Source organism: Peromyscus eremicus, chromosome 7 (assembly GCF_949786415.1).
Source record: "Peromyscus eremicus chromosome 7, PerEre_H2_v1, whole genome shotgun sequence".
NCBI lineage: Eukaryota > Metazoa > Chordata > Mammalia > Rodentia > Cricetidae > Peromyscus > Peromyscus eremicus.
In genome coordinates, this window is record NC_081422.1 from 88,701,505 (window position 1) to 88,718,028 (window position 16,524).

Consider the following 16,524-nt stretch of genomic DNA (forward strand, 5'->3'; position numbering starts at 1 on the left):
AACTTGTGATCCTCCTGACTCAGTCTCCCAACCAGGCTTGATTAGATGCTGAATTCTTAAGAAGATTCTATATATTATAATTTTAAAAATAGTTTGTAAATTAGACAAACTAGTTTGAAAAGACATCAAAATTAACTCAAAAGCTTGAAAGATTAGAAGATCATTTGGCTGATTATCAAGTATATGTAATGAAATTCATAAAATATTGAGATTCTACTATTACTAAATTTCAATAGATATTACAATATATATAGTCATAATACATGGTATTATTAGGGATGATGTTTTTAAAGACAACATGAAGAATTTAGAAAATTGGGACATTTGCTTTTCATTTTAGTCTCTGGAAAAACAGATCTTTCTCCTGATAATTGATGATAGCCACCAAGAAAAACTAACAGCTAAAGGATTACTCTCTTATGAACTTAAATTATCAGTTGATGGAATGCCAAGTCCTCAAACTGAAAGCTGATGGAAACAGCTGAACCAACCTATCTATCACTAAGCAATTACTCAACAGCAAACAGACTATAGCGTTTCTAGAACAAAGTCATTTGCAAATCCCCAGAGTGATGCAGTCTGAAAACAAGAGGAAATATACAGAACCATTTGGATGCTAAGCTAGGGGTTTGGTTGTCTGCATTAATGTCTTTTTTTTATCTTGGCACAATGATACTATTACTAAAGTAAATAAGTTGTTATGTTGGTTGAGTTGGGAATTGACACTCCTCAAAAATATAAATTTTTCTACTATAATATGTATTATAATAGAAATAAAGAAGGATTTTTTTCTTTTGGTTTTGAGACAAAGTCTTGATCAAGGTGACTCAAACTCCAGATTCTCTTACATCTGTGTTCAGAGAGCTGAGATAACAGGCACCAGCACTTCTGGCTCAGATGTTAATATTTTAAATTGAAGTTAGGACACCTCACTAACAGGCTAGCATTGGGAATTTCACATGGGAAGTACACAGACCTGTATGTATAAGTACGTGAATTTCAACATCTGAAGAGTAATAAAATCAGTTCTTGTATAACCAACAAAACTTAATAGCACATTCTTCCCAAATTTAAATCTCAATTACTTTTTAGAGCCTGTAAGTTTCATCCTCTAATTGAACTTCATGTCCCATCAATGTCACATTGTTCTTCCTTCTTCCAAAATACAGTGACATCAGTATTCCACCATTTCTCAGTGTACACCTGAAGTTTTCAGATGCGTGCTTGCTCTGCTTTTGATGCTCTCTTAGTCACTGTCTGTTGCTGTGACAAGACACCATGACCAAGGAAACTCAGGAAAGAAAGCATTTAATTGGGAGCTTGCTTACAGTCTCAGAGGGCTAGTCCCTGATCATCACCGTACTTCACTCAGATTTCAGTGGCTGTAGCTATCTCCTTTCCATCAAAGTAGACTGTTGAATATTGAACAAGAAAGTATATAGCAATGCTTCAAAACGTTAAAAATGAAAAACTAATGAGGCTATAGTTCTCAACATTTTTTTCTACTAAATGTCAACCATGAGACTGAGACACAGTACTCCTTGAGGAACGATCCATATTTTATAAGCACTCCCAATGCTGTCTGTATTCTAGGCATTGCTCTTAGCAATTTAAAAATAACTTCATTTAATTCACATCTCCTCACGAAGTAAATATCATTACAGTTCCTCTTTTGCAGATGGAGAGACCAAGGCCACATAATTTGTCCACAGCCACAGAGGCAGTGGAGCTGCAGAACTAAAATGAAGCCTATCAATACAGCACAACTCTGTCCCTACCTTAAGATGTCATCACTCAAGGAAGCAAAGGAAGCCTTGATTAAACGTCTGCTTTTAGCTTATGCTTCTTTTTTTAGCAACTAGAAGCAAAGCCACCTGAGGGATGGCATCAGGTATATGAAGACCTCTACTGTGTCTCATAAAATGATAAAGTATTTAAAATCTTTTAAATATTTATAAAATCTCACGGTTTTAACCCTAGCCCCCGAGGTAATAATGCTAACAACAAACAAGCAGTTAGAAGATACAAAGTACAAGGGTAAAGACAGAAGGTTCTGGAGCTAGACTTCACCACGTTTCAATACTGAAGCTCTTGAAAAGATCTTGTAATTGGGAGTCACAGCATTAAGGTCAAAGAATGATTTTGTGACTCCTTCATTCCAACTGCTGCATCATTTCCTAGCGATCCAGGTCTCCAAAGCTTCATTTATCTATTCCACATGAGAGAAAAGAAAATGAGCAGAAAGCAAAACGATGCCTCTCGGATGATGCTATCTTGCTAGCCTATTGTTTTCTTCCTTCTTAATCAGAGAGTGGTAACTTTCCCCCACAAAGAATGAAAAGCTGCGCCTTCCCGCACAGCTGCCCTAAGGGAAACTGCTGGCTGGGTATTTACTGCAGTTTACTAACAATGGATCTACTCCCCAGCTGGTTGCTTCCAGCAGCAATTTCATGTTACATATATTTCAGCAAGGTAATCTTCAGAAGCGATGCCTTAGCCCTGCCTTGAACACGGTAGTAGCAAGAAGCAATTTCAGTTACATCACCGTACACACATGCTCACTGCCTGTGCTCATCAGAGGAGACCAAGGACCCCGATGTAAAAGAGGTCTCATAGCAGTTTGGAAACAGCCAGAGGACTATAGTGTACTTCCTGGGCTGACAAGGGCGTGTGGAACTCTGCTGAAACTCTGCAGGTGAACTGCTCCATCATCCCAGGGACTCATTAATGAGATGACCTTTACTTGTGCCTTGAAGGGCAGTAGAATCATAAAGGGTTGGAGACAGAAGGCAGGAGGTAGCACTATTTCAAGAGGAACAGCACTAGAAAGGGTACAGATGAATGACAGGCAATAATTTGTTTGTGGGACTTAGTGGCTGAAGCCCCCCATGGGAGGAGCCTGATGAGAAATGGGCCAGCAGAAAAACAAGACAGCTCCTGCGGAATCTGGCCGGGCGTTTTAAGGAGTTCAGAGTTTTGTTTTCACTTATTTTGTTTTGTGTTTGCTTTAATTAAAAGCAAGGCAAAGTACATTGTTTAAGTGGTTTTAAAAGCTCTCAGTGTGCAGCTGAGAGAGGCAGTTTACTGGAATCTCAACAATTGGGAGACTGAGGCAGGATTAAGAATTCAAGGCCAGTCCACCCTATATATTGGAATTGAGTCTCAAGCAAACAAGTAAGTAAAACAATGATAAAAGCCACTGTTGTAGTGTGGAGGGCGGAGTAAAGGAAGAAATCAGAGACAGGAAGAATTGCTGATAAAGTACTAGAGTCATTCCAGATAAAGAAGCTGAGTAGACCAAGATGGGGCATTTGTAGCACTTTATGACTCATCCATGAGAGATGGGGCCCTCCTCAGATTCTGGGATGAGAGGAAAGGATAGCTCACATGTTTGGAGTCTGCGTCACTGATGCGACCACCTGGGCAAAGAATAGAAGTAGAGCAATGGAGAACAAACACTGAATAAAGCAGCCAGAGTACTCCTGGTCTGCCGGGAAGACCAGGGGGAGGAGGAAGGACAAGGAGGTCTCTGAGGAAGGTGGCTGACAGCACAACCCCAGAGAGACAGCAGTGGGCAGCAGACTCCAAGATCGAACGATACCCGGAATAAGAAGAAACAAGCTTGAGGCTTCAGAAATCACAAGGCATCAAACACCGTGAGGAAGAGCTCACAGAAGTCAACATGGAGAGGTGAGAGAGAGCATGAGGGCAGACATGCTTACAGGCGCAGCTAAACGGAACCTCTGCAGAAGGAAGATGCAGCACAGCTTCTTCAGCTTCCTGGGGCCCAACTGCCCTGCCCCAGTGGGTCCTCATCCTATTGCTCCAGGTCTCCCTGGACTGCAAACAGCTCTCTATTCCTATCTTGTCCCCTGTGTTGGAACAGCAACTTATTTGTTCTATTTTCAGTGTTTTGAATGTTTTTGTACTGATTTATTTGGTTGTTATTGAAACTTGAAATTTATCATGAATAAAGACACCTAATCTAATATTTTTACCCTCAACCTATGGCTTTGGATTTACTCTCCAAGTGCCCCAGAGAGTTGACATTCTATATATTATGTCATATAAGTACTGGGGATGTCTTAAAAATTAATTTCTGAAACAACTCATACACTTGTCTTAGAAATTTCATGATCATATACATGTATGTTTAATGCCAAAGAAATTTCCATATGCAAAAGCTACCATTCAGACTATACAGTGCTTACTCATTCTATCTTTCCATAAATTCTATTACTTTTCTTCCGGTATTAAGTCACAAATGTTTGTAATCTCTAAGACTTTATTTGACTTTTGGTTAACAAAAGACTTGATATAGGGTAGTACAGAGCAGATGTCATAGCTTCTTCAGCAAGTAACACAGAAAATAAGAACAGGGTACAGCATCCACAGACTAAAACAAGCTCAATCCCACACCAGTCATAATGTGTGATCTGCTTTTTAAAAAGTAAGTCAATGTAAATAAAAATTTAAGTAAATGCAAATTAGTGTTAGATTTATAAGATAACCGAAAGCTTATATGCTAGCTAGATTTTATGAAAAGAAAGAATATTGTTCATTGCATTCACTTTTGATAGTTATTTATGGATATGTTTTAGAAAAATCCACATCATTTAGATACACACATAATATACATGAATTACTTCAAAATAAAGCAATAAATAAAAAATAAATAAAAAAAAAATAAAAAATAGGTAAGGGTGATGATTACTGCTGAAACTGGGTGTGAGAGTTCTTAATACTATTGCTACTTTTCTGTATGTTTTTTAAGAAAAAAAATCACTAATGATGGCTGCTAAGATGGCTCAGCAAGTCAAAGTGCACACTGCACAAGCCTAACATCCCGAGTTCAATACCTGGGACCCACATGAAAGAAAAGAATCAACTTCTGAAAGCTGTTCCCTGACCTCCACACAAACATTGCCCTGGTACAAATATGCCCACATTCACACACCACACACACACACACACACACACTATTTTTTTAATCAGTAAGAAACTTGAGCGCCTTCACTTTCTGAGCCTTGATTATATTTAAGGAGTGTGGGGGTCAAATGTCTTCCTTTTGCATGTATATGTGTTTATATTTATCTCTGTGTAGTGTGTTTGTGTTATATGATGTGTGTGTATGTGTTATATGAAAATACTGTTGGAAACAAAGTGCCAACTATCATTCATGACCGTGGATGGCTGACTCCTAGAGAGCAGGGTACACATCCTGCATCACATTTCCTTTCCTCTTGCACAAATACTCTACCCATCCTTCCTGAAATGATCCGAGTGCTTAAATTACACCAGATGAATCAGTAGCTTCCTCTGAACTGAAATACATGCATTGAGAATTACTGAGGCAATCAGACTGCTCACTAGCCATTTTTCCTGCCAAATTCTTCCATATTCCCTGTTACATTGAACATGGTCTTATTGTTACAACTACTTTTAAGCTCGTACATTATTTATTATTTACTCTAAATTCTAAATTCTGAAAAGTTCAGTTCTACAACTTCAGCCCAAATAAACATTTTGCCTTCCATCTCACATTTCAGGAACCAGGTTGATCATTCAGTCAAGTGCAATTCCATAAGTATTGACCTTTGACAGTTTATTGAGCATCTAGTCTACTTAAGACATTTGCTGAGCAATACAGGAAAATAAAAAGAAAGTACATGTCTTCTCTCCCCCTACAGACATACAAAAAGTATTTTGTGGGAATATATATATGTTTTATTTTATATAGTGAGAATATATAATACATAATTTTTGAGAGTAAAAATAGGACAGGAGCAACTATAAATACAATGCAATTTAAATGCACACGAGATAGGCTAAAAGACATTGGGACAATAAAGCAACTAATGCTCCTGATGAGATTGTCGTAGAGTTTTTATGACATTGGTGATATGTGAGTTGGGCCTTCAAAGGTAGGAAGCATATAATAACCAAAAGGGTGCTGAAGGCTGTTTCCCCCTTATCAAAGAGAAGAATGAGAAGGAGTCCAAGCATACATGGTTCACTGGTCTTAAAAGAAGGCTAAGCTTAGAGTGAGATGTATTGGGATGATGTATAGGTACCTGAGATGCCATGTTGATAACTCTGCATGTAGATGATAATATTTAATCAAGGGCTTCTAGGCAGTGGGTTGCTTGAATTCTGGCAGTAGCAAAATTGGACTGAAGGGAAATGTGAAATTTCAGGAAGACCAATTAAGCAATTATCTCAAAGATCTGATGACTAATACCACGCCAGAAGAGATGAGAGAGGAAAAGATAAGAGAAAGCCTTTCCCCACTTTTCTAGAAGACAGATCATGGGTGGCCCCAAGACTGTGTTATCACCATTTCTTGGCATGGTAGTTATACAAGGCAGAGGATAAGATTAATGTGAGAATGTTAAGGTGCCCCCTGGGAACCTCCAGGTACACACCAGCAGTTGAAATGTTGAACCAGAACCAGAAGTGTGCTGGAAGCCAAAAATCAGAACATAGACATGAACTCAAAAGAGATTGTCAAAGCTGGGGAAGCTATGGGATGGCCAGAGAAATACAAAGAGAATTGCATGTATACATGTGCCATTCATTTAATTCTCACACATGTGGACAAATATTTTTAAACACTATCTATTACAGAGATTTTTATATTAAAGCCAAATGGAGCAAAGCCAAAAAAGGGCAGGCAGGAACTGTTCCTTAAACTTCCCTCTCCACTTCAATCCCAGGAACTTCAAAGTTAGTGATTGATTAATGGGATAGTTAGGCTTTTGTCACCTGGGGAGAGGGAACCTCAACTGAGAAAATACCTCCATAAGACTGACTTACAGGCAAGTCTATGGGGCATTTTCTTGATTAATGATTGACAAGGGAAGGCTAGGTCACTGTGGATGGTGCTACCCCTGCAGGTGGTCCTGATTGTGTAAGAATGACAACTGAGAAAGTCAGGAGAAACAAGCCAGTAAGCAGTATTCTTCCAGGACCTCTGCTTCAGTTCCTGCCTTGAGTTCCTCCTTTGATAATCCTCCCTAATGGACTGTAACTGATAAGATAAAGTAAACCTTTCCCCTCCAAGTTGCTTTGGTCATGCTGTTTTTCAAAGCAACAAAGAAGAAACGGATAGAACTAAGGAGTCTAAAGGCATCTGCCCATATTCTTCCCTCTTCTCATTTGGTCGGCTTAAAGGGTTTTCACTCAATGTACTTATGAATTTGTGTACAGGACCATTTATATACAAAGCCACATATGCTCTTTTATATAGGCCATTAAAAGATTAAAAGAACAATTTTGGCTGGAATTTGCCTCCTTGCTGATTTTAGAACATAATTTCCTTGTCAGATGCAATATCGAATGCACACCAGGAACATAATACAATATGCACAGTTTAAGGAAATGCAGCCAAATCTAACCGTTACACCAATGCACTTTTACTAAGGCCATAACAGTTTCTAATGAACTGTCTGTCAAATGGCTACAATTAATTATATGGAAAAGCTACTGCAGTGAGTCAGTCCCTTGGACATCCTGGTAAGGCCTAGTGTCCTGAAAGGACGTTTTTCATCAAGACAGTGGCTGTTGTTAGAATGTGTGGGCATGTCTACATTCAGGAAGTAGCTAAGGCAAGAGAAAGGGTGCAGATTCAGTAACAGGAAATCCCTTAAACTCCCTGTGAGTTCTTGGGACTCACACTGTTCTCTCCTCTTCTATAGCACACCCTTCTCCTGGCTATCTCTGCAAAAGTGGCCTCTTGAGCCTCGTCCTTCCTTTTCTGTTTCTTTATGTTTCCAGCGTTGGGGACAGAACCAAGAGCCTTGCATGCACGACTCCACTGAACTACCTGCCTCTTATTAAAAAATTTTCCTAAATTTCCCAGGATGGCTTTGAAGGGAACCCTCTCGCCTCAGTCTCTTGAAGAGCTGTGACTGCAGTCTGGTACCACCTGGCCGGCCTTGTTTAGTTTTTGTTTTGGCACTTGCTTCCCTGATCTCGAGGCCCATAGCACTGTATCTACACTGGGGACCCCTGCATTTGTCAGGTCATATAAGAAATGGCTTCACTTGGAAAAACTATATTCCCATACATTTTAATAACAAAGCCTTTGTCTCCAAGCTCACAGGAAAAGAAAATATTCTTTCTTTGTGGACCTAACTTTTGTACTCCGGTTCACTTAACAAACATTAGTTTAGTCAGGACCCGTTATCACCAAGCCCAGAGGAGACAGGAGCGTGCTGCACACTGTCCTGTCACGAGTGGAATTGAAACAAGGCATGGGCTGCTCTCTGTCTATACTCATGGCTCAGCCAACAGACCCAACCTGGGGCGGAACACAAAAGCCCGAAGTGAGAACTTGAGGACCAACAGGTTCCAGCACAAGCAGTTTTACAAAGCCGCCTTGGGCAGCCGTGCATGTAACTGTGAATAAAAACAATGGGCAGTTTTAAAATAAAACCCAAATGTCAGGCATAAGAAATGCATTTTTCTTACTTTACTCTGAAAGAATGCACCAGGGAGCAATTCAGCAAATAAAACCTGTTGAAAATATGAACATTCCTGCAGGCTTGTTTCCAGAGGGACACTATCACAGGCTTGCAGTAATACCTCTATTAATGAAGAGAATGTGTGCCTATGACACACGTATTCATCAGATTTTCATAAGCAAGGCAGAAAAATACAGAGGTGCTAGCTTCAGAATTTCATAGAGGATGGTAAAAAAGATCACATATGTTAAAAAACATGACAAAATACTAAGGAAAGTAGCACCAAATCTACTATAAAATAAAACAATAGGACTCTTAATATTTAGCATAAATGTAAATGAAAAGAAGTCATATTAAACGATGTTATAGAAGACAAACCATACTCATCTCCTGCCATCAAGAGATACGGGAGTCTGGGGATTGTTGGTGGGGAAGGCTCCCTGCTCCTAAGGGTAGCATGGGCACATAAGGGTAGTATGGGCTTCAGTGAGACGCTGGATGAAGGATTTAGCCCCTGGCATTCCAACCACTGCTATAGCTGCTACAATTGTGGACCCAGAAAAATATTGCATGGGCTGGGTAGAGCATTCATTCTTGGGAGAAAGACTGAAGCATCCCTTTCCATTCCCATCTCAGCCCGGCATTAGGACAGATTCCAGAGCCTTGTGCATGCTTTGGCTGTGCTCTACTACTGAGCTACACCCCTGCTTCTCTCTCATTTTTCTTGATAGGTGTAATTCAACTTAACTTTTCATGGTATCGGCAGTAATGGCTTCAGTTTCTTATACATCCTTCCAAGGTCCAATAGTGTTCTAAGAAAAACACCAAATATCCCCCTCCACTATTTGAATGTGGGCCGTGGAACATACATGAGGTTGTAGACGAAAGCGCTGTGTGTGCAAGACAGTCACTCAACTCACTCAAGAGGCTAAAGCCCAGTCAAGAGCTGAGAACTCAAAGGTCACAGGAGTCAGCTAGGAACACCAGTAAAGCCACTGAGAAGGGGAGTAAAATTCCACTAACTGCAGAGGACACGCAGGCCTTGTTCGCTCAGGCCAGGCCATGGCCAGCTTCACCTGAGGGAAAGTCTGGATGGTTATGAATGCTGGAAGTGCTTCTTGTATTTCAAAGGGACACACAGAGCTTGGTTCTTACATTTAAAAACATGTTTTTTTTAAATGTTGGTAATTCATTAGAGCAAACAGAAGGGAGTTGTGAGGATAAAAAGTGTAGTCTTGCCATTTCAACTCCACACAGACCAGTATCTTACAAACTTCACAAAAGGCATGCTGTCAGTAGGAGTTGCCGGTGCCGCCTCTGTTCCTGCAAAGTTGAATGTGAAGAGAAGGAGAAGGCACTAGCTTAAGGGGAGTGAAGGCCAAAAGAAGGTGAAGTGTGTTTTGAAAGCCTTGCATTTTGCTTCATGGAGTCCCGTCTGCCGTGATTTAGACAGGACATGGAGAAGCTTTGCGGAGACTAAACCTGACCGCAGACGAAGCATTACCTCCCTCAGTCTCAACACAGCCGACTTAATCATAAAAAATTGTCATAGTTGTCACCATCAAGGTATCACACAATGTGTTTCTTGGAGCAAAGCATGTTTATGAATCACGTTAAGTTCTGACAACATCAATGATTCTTCTGAGACATGGCAGACTGAGTGTGGTTTTGGAGTCTTCAGCCCAAACATCAACAAGAACCTGAGAACGCTGGTGTTTCTGGAAGAAGCTAAACTGTCGCCTGCAATGCAGCCACAATTTACTGCAATGCTTTGGCCAGAGGCTGCTGCAAGCTGTCAGTCTGAAATGTTATGAGCGTGTCAGCTGTCAAGGTCACCGGAAGATACTCCAGAAGTTTCTTTCACTATTCTTTGGTAGGGAAAACCATATATCACTCGATTGCTTTGGGGAAAAAAAAATTAACATTTGCTATCAATGGATTTCCAAACAGCAGCATTTTTCAGACAGTAAGATTTTTGTCACTTTCATTAGATGGCAAGAAACACCCACCATGACATTTCGAAGTGCTCATGTACCTGTGCATAAAAGTGTGTGTGTGTGTACATTTCTAGGCATGTGCATGAGGCATTTCTAATGTGTCCATAGAGAAAGTATTTTCCTGGAGAAATGGGACACAACTTCAATGGTTTCACTGTGAATTTTTAAAGCAGGTAATGCTTGCTTACATGCTTTTTGCACTCTGTTGTAAATTTATTTTCCATATAAATAAATATTATCTCATTACCAACCATCTCCACTAGAATCTAGCAGACCATGAAATAGGCTTCTGAAGACCGCACAATGCACTTAGGCCCAGAGAAAACACCATTTTGGCTTCTTGCTTAAGAACTCATGGAAAAAAATAAAAATTTTACATAACAGCTTGGAGAACATACACTATATAATCCTTTCCAGCCAGAGGCAGTTCTGAAAAGGAGAGCAGATTGCTAATAACACTGGAAATGAAGTCACTTTCCACTTCTGCCCCCCTCTTTGTCTCCCTTTCTAATATTTTTGAGCTCTTGCATTTTTTTCAATAATGCAAAAGAACACATTTACTTAACTGCAAAAGCAGTCCAAGGAGTCATCCTGAACCTTAAATCTACTTAGCTAAATAGTAAGTAATGATCAATCCACATTGCCACTTATTTTACACACATGACAACATCCAAGTGTGATGTCAGTTAAGAGCATTACAAAACACAAGAGCCACATTCTAGATTCCATGTTGAAACAATACAATACCAAAAAGATAGGCATCTACTCCATTAATTAGGAGAGTAATACTCAATTACCCAATGATAACCACAGCAAATGCATACAATCAAATTTAGTTAAAGACGGTCATTTATATCTTTATTTTACTTAAATCAAGTAAATTATAGCTACTTTTCTATAAACATATCAAAAAGCTGACATGTCCAGAGACCAAAGTCTGAATGGAACATTTAAGTACCTTCCCAAAGTACCATTAAAGCATCATATTTTTGCCAGAATTTCAACTAAGTGGGATGTGTATCAACACAGCACTAATCCTACTGCCTGGTTTAGGAACTGGCAGATGCCCAAATACTGATGCAGGAGCCTGGCACAGCATGACTGGTCAGTTTTGATTGGCAGAAAGCTCAGTTTGGGAGGCACAGCAAAGCACACAAAGACACACTTGTCTTCCATGTCTCGATACCCCAGAAAAGAGGCAGTGTGAGAGTCTGTGGGTGCTTACACAGCAAAACCATCAAAGCTCTACAGCATGAATGAACTATGCCGATATTTGAATTTATCAAGTTTTAAAAGAACTTTGAGCGCATACTTGAGGGAAAAATAATCATCAGTTAAAGTAGATTGTTTTGATCTGGTGTTTCTGTTGCTCATTATAGGATGTTTATTTTAGGCAGTCATATTCCAAAATCGAGGGTATCCTTAGCTATGTGAGGAATTTTGAAAACTCTGTGTGTGTGTGTGTGTGTGTGTGTGTGTGTGTGTGTGTGTGTGTTTTTGAATTTATAGAGTGAAGTAAAAGGGTGATTGTTGTTACACTTCAGTTTCTGGTTGGTGGGAAAGCATCACTACAGAGACTGCTGGTGGGCATTTGGGGGACTTTGAGAATGACCCAGCTGAGCCATTTCTGCTTTGGAGCAGTGTTCTCATGATAATGCAGGGAGCACTAGAAACCATGAACCTCACAAACTATTACCAAGCAGGTGGTTCCATTCTCCAGTCACTCCCAAAATATTCCACCAGAACCTAACATCCCAAAGAGTGAACATCTGGCTTTCAGTAAACAGGATAGGCTGTAGGAACATTAAAGCCAAAGCTGTCTCACCAGGAAACAAAGACGTCACAGCAACAAGCTCATATCCATAAGAGGGAAGCAGAGTCTGGGAAGGCTGGGCAAGGAAAGCCCTTGCCTAGCAACAGGACCTGAGTTCCAATCCCAATCAGGGGAATCAGGGATGGGGCAGGGGTGGCTCTAAACTAAAACAGTCAGGTAACATCACAATTAAGTGCAGTGTGCATCATCCCTCATTAGAATCCTCAAAACACACACACACACACACACACACACACATATACACTCACTTGGGGGAATAACACAAAACTTAAATGTGGATTGAATAGTAGACAGAATAAAACAAATTTTATTATATTTTAATTTTGATAGTAGAACTGTACTTCTATAGAAAAATGCCCCTATTTTATCAGAGAGTCATCTTGAAGTGCTCAGAAATATCAGTTATAATATGTTAATTTATTTTTAAAGCTTCAGAAGTTTTTTTTGTTTGTTTGTTTTGTTTGTGGTTTTTTTTTTTTTTTTTTTTTTTTTTTTTTTTTTTTTTTTTTTTTTTTTTTTTTTGGTTTTTCGAGACAGGGTTTCTCTATGTAGCTTTGCGCCTTTCCTGGAACTCACTTGGTAGCCCAGGCTGGCCTCGAACTCACAGAGATCCGCCTGGCTCTGCCTCCCGAGTGCTGGGATTAAAGGCGTGCGCCACCACCGCCCGGCGATCATTATTTTTTTTTGACAGCAAATCTTTAAGGTAGATTGTCAGAGACGGAATTGCTAAACTACTGAAGAATTTAATATAACCAAAGCAGAAACAAGTTGAAATCCACAAGCAGTGTTCTTATGTAACCACAGGTAGTCACTTTGAGACAGAAGGTAAGGAAGGGCTGCTCTCTGAAGGCAAGACCAAACCAACAGGGGATGGGTAACTTAGCACAGAAATATCAGTCTGCCTCATTGTGTCCCTGGCTCCTGGCAACGGCCTAAAAGCAAGAAGAGAAATCAAAAGAAATATTCTGAAATTAAGTTTTCTTTTTACTGTTATCATAAACATAAATTGTGTTCATAACAGCTATTTTGAAGAGCACTGTAATGCATCATGAAGTCAGCAAGACACTTAAAATATTACCATCCAAAATGACCACCAATATCCACATCCCATTCTTACTTCAATTGAGTACATAACACTGTGATGCACTCAAGATGTTTTATATGCAGATTTTCTTCTCTTTTCTATGTGTTATAACAGAACCCAGATGTTATAGTTTCTTTCCAAATAGCAATAAAATGTCCTATTTTTCCAGCCACAGGACAGATTAAACAAATATCATGAATTTGAGAATAAGGAAGAGTTTCAAGTAAATACCTAATTATCTTTTTCCCCCCATTAGGTGAAGTCCTGTTTGGAAAGCCACAAAGAGAAAAAACATTTTTAGTAAAGAGCCAGCAAGCTGTATTATGACTGAAATTGTAACTCCATCATTCTCGAGTGCCTGGGCCTAGAGAGAAATGGCACCAAAAGCTCCTGGGCTTCTAAGTGAAATAATGCTGATGTACATTTTATAACTTCACTCACCTGGGGAACTTAGCAACAATGGCCAAGTAGAGAGGAAGATCTTGGTACTTGGTTAGTGATTTAAGGTTCTGGGCCAAGTAAATGACTGACTTGGGAGAGCTGGCAGTACAGCTGGAGTTAAGGATTAGCTGGACTGGGAAGAAGATAAGGCATGGAATTGTGGTGAGAGTTGGGGAGAAGATAGAGATGTAATAGGAGGGACTGCGGTGACGAAGGATCTGGAAGTGGTACAGCAATGGGAATGTGCCTGGTACACAACAGCACAGACCAACATAGAGTAGTAAGGAGCTCGTCTGAGTAGGAATGAAAGACAATTTGAAGGCTGAGGATGTGACTCATTTGACTCACAAGCATAAAGACCTGAGTTCAGAGCCCAGCACCCACATAAAAAGCCGGGCACAACAGCACATCCTCATAAATCCCAGCACAGAGGAGGTGAAGTCTAATAACATATTACAGCCTTTTCAAAAAAAAAAAAAAAAAAAAAAAAAGGAATCACTGGCAGCCAGTCTAGCTGAACCTGAGAGTTCTCGATAAGGGACCCAACACTGAGCTCTGGCCTTGGTGCACTTCTAGCTTCCTGCATACATGCATGGATACCAGTAGTGTGTGTGTGTGTGTGTGTGTGTGTGTGTGTGTGCTATGAAAAACAGTCAAATTCAATTGAATTACAAACTTTAAAAATGATATAGTGTGAGTTTTCAAGTGAAATAAACTAACATAATGAAGGCTTCATTTTAACACATGTATGTCCTGTAGTTTGAATTGGATAAAAGTAAAATCTCAAAAGAAAGTTACACTTCTAGAACTACAAATGAGCTGAGGTCTGCTACCATCAGGCACAAAAGAAAAAAAAAAAAGAAGGCTGCTCTCTTTCATGGCTGGAAGAATGTTACACTACCAAACGGAAGGATGGACGACGAGATGGGGAAAAGACCCAGATAATAGGGGGCTTAATATGGGGTATCCACATTTGAGGTAATGGGGAACCTCTATAGACACCTGGGAGGATGAGCTTGGTATCAAAGTACTCAGTAAAATCTGACATGACTGGGAACATGCAGAAAGCCGCAAGTGGCTTGTAGAATCTCCTGTCCTAACTGATGAATACATATTATGTAGGACACGGTAAGTGTCCATGGAAAGGAGGGTGAAAATCATCTTCCTTTCTTTGACAGGTACACATCTATGTACATCCTGATTGACATCCCACACTTCCTCTTTACTGATGACATTCTGATGTTGTTTTCATTAAGAGGATTTATAAGGCAAAGGCAAAGAACATGAAAATCAAAAGGGAAAACTGAAGGATGTACGCTTTGCTTCTGGATGTTAGAAATTGCTTCTCTTGAAAAGTCAAGACAGGTTATTTAAACATCATGCAACATATTAATGTGATTTTTGTCTCCACAGTCTGACAACACATTGCAGACTTAAGAAAAAAAAATACTTGCTCCCATGACCAGCAACATCATATGTCCTTGGGAAGAATTTATTGGCATTGTTTTCCTATATAGCCATGTTGTCAGCCTGCCTTCTAAATTGTTATAATTATATCTATAGGTCTGTGCTGCTCCCAAGTTTGGGCAGAGAAGCTTCTTTTGGCAGTGGGTGATGGTTGTTACAGAGATGCATTCCTGTTCAAAGTGCTGAGAATGAGTGACTGTGAATGGAGTTTTTACTTATTTATTTTTCGAGGGATTGATTTTTTTTAAAGGATTAATTATCTTTGTCTGTAAAGGCTTTTGCATCCAGATTTAATTGCATTAAACCCAATGGTAGCCCCCCCCCATTCCCCACCACCCTGTTGCTGTAACTGTCAGGGTTATGCCACTCTGATCACCCCCAGTATGATTAAGTTCAATTGAGCCTGCTCAGGCTGTCTCATACAGTTATGCATGTTGTTTCTGCTACATCGCTAACTTGGATAGGCATACAATCATGTGACAACTCACAAAACTGTCAGAGAAAAAAGTCAATCAAAAGATGTCAGCATAATGATGCACTTCGGCAGACGAGTCAGTGGCCTTTGCAGAGCTGTTTTCCCAGGGTTTCAAATTCCTGCTTTCCTTTTATCCCATGCCACGGTCATAAATGTCTTACCATATCTTTGTTAACATTTTTGCTCATAATGTCAATAAAAGCCAACATGACAGAAATACTATTTTTAATGGTTCATTAGTTGGCTGATATAAGCTAGAACACATTCTGCTGGATAAAAAAAAAAGAAAAAAACACAAACAAGAACACCAATGGGTGGCTCAGAAGAGGACGTGCACTGGCTAGTGTAGCGAGGAGTGAAGAGGATAACTTTACTCCAGCTCAGAATCAAGTGACCATGCCAGCCTCATTTCTCTAGAAGTCCTTACAAAGAGTCCTTTACTGTATTCACATGGTCCTAACGAGTAGCTTCCCTGTGACAGAAAGAGAGTTGAGGTAGTTTTGAGCTTTGCATCTGCAACTTCATAGCACCAGATGGACAGAGAGCAGGCTTTTCAATGGCATTTCCCTCAAATCAAGGAAATTTCTTGCCCAGAACCCTACAGCAAACCTCCTCATATGTCTCATCTTTGCTGTGCATGCCCCCCTGGAAGCATTCACTGTGACAATGAAGATTATCTTACCTCAGTGACACCAGTCTGCTGTGGGATGTTCTGTATGGCAAATGTGTTGCTGATTGGTCAATAAATAAATCACTGATTG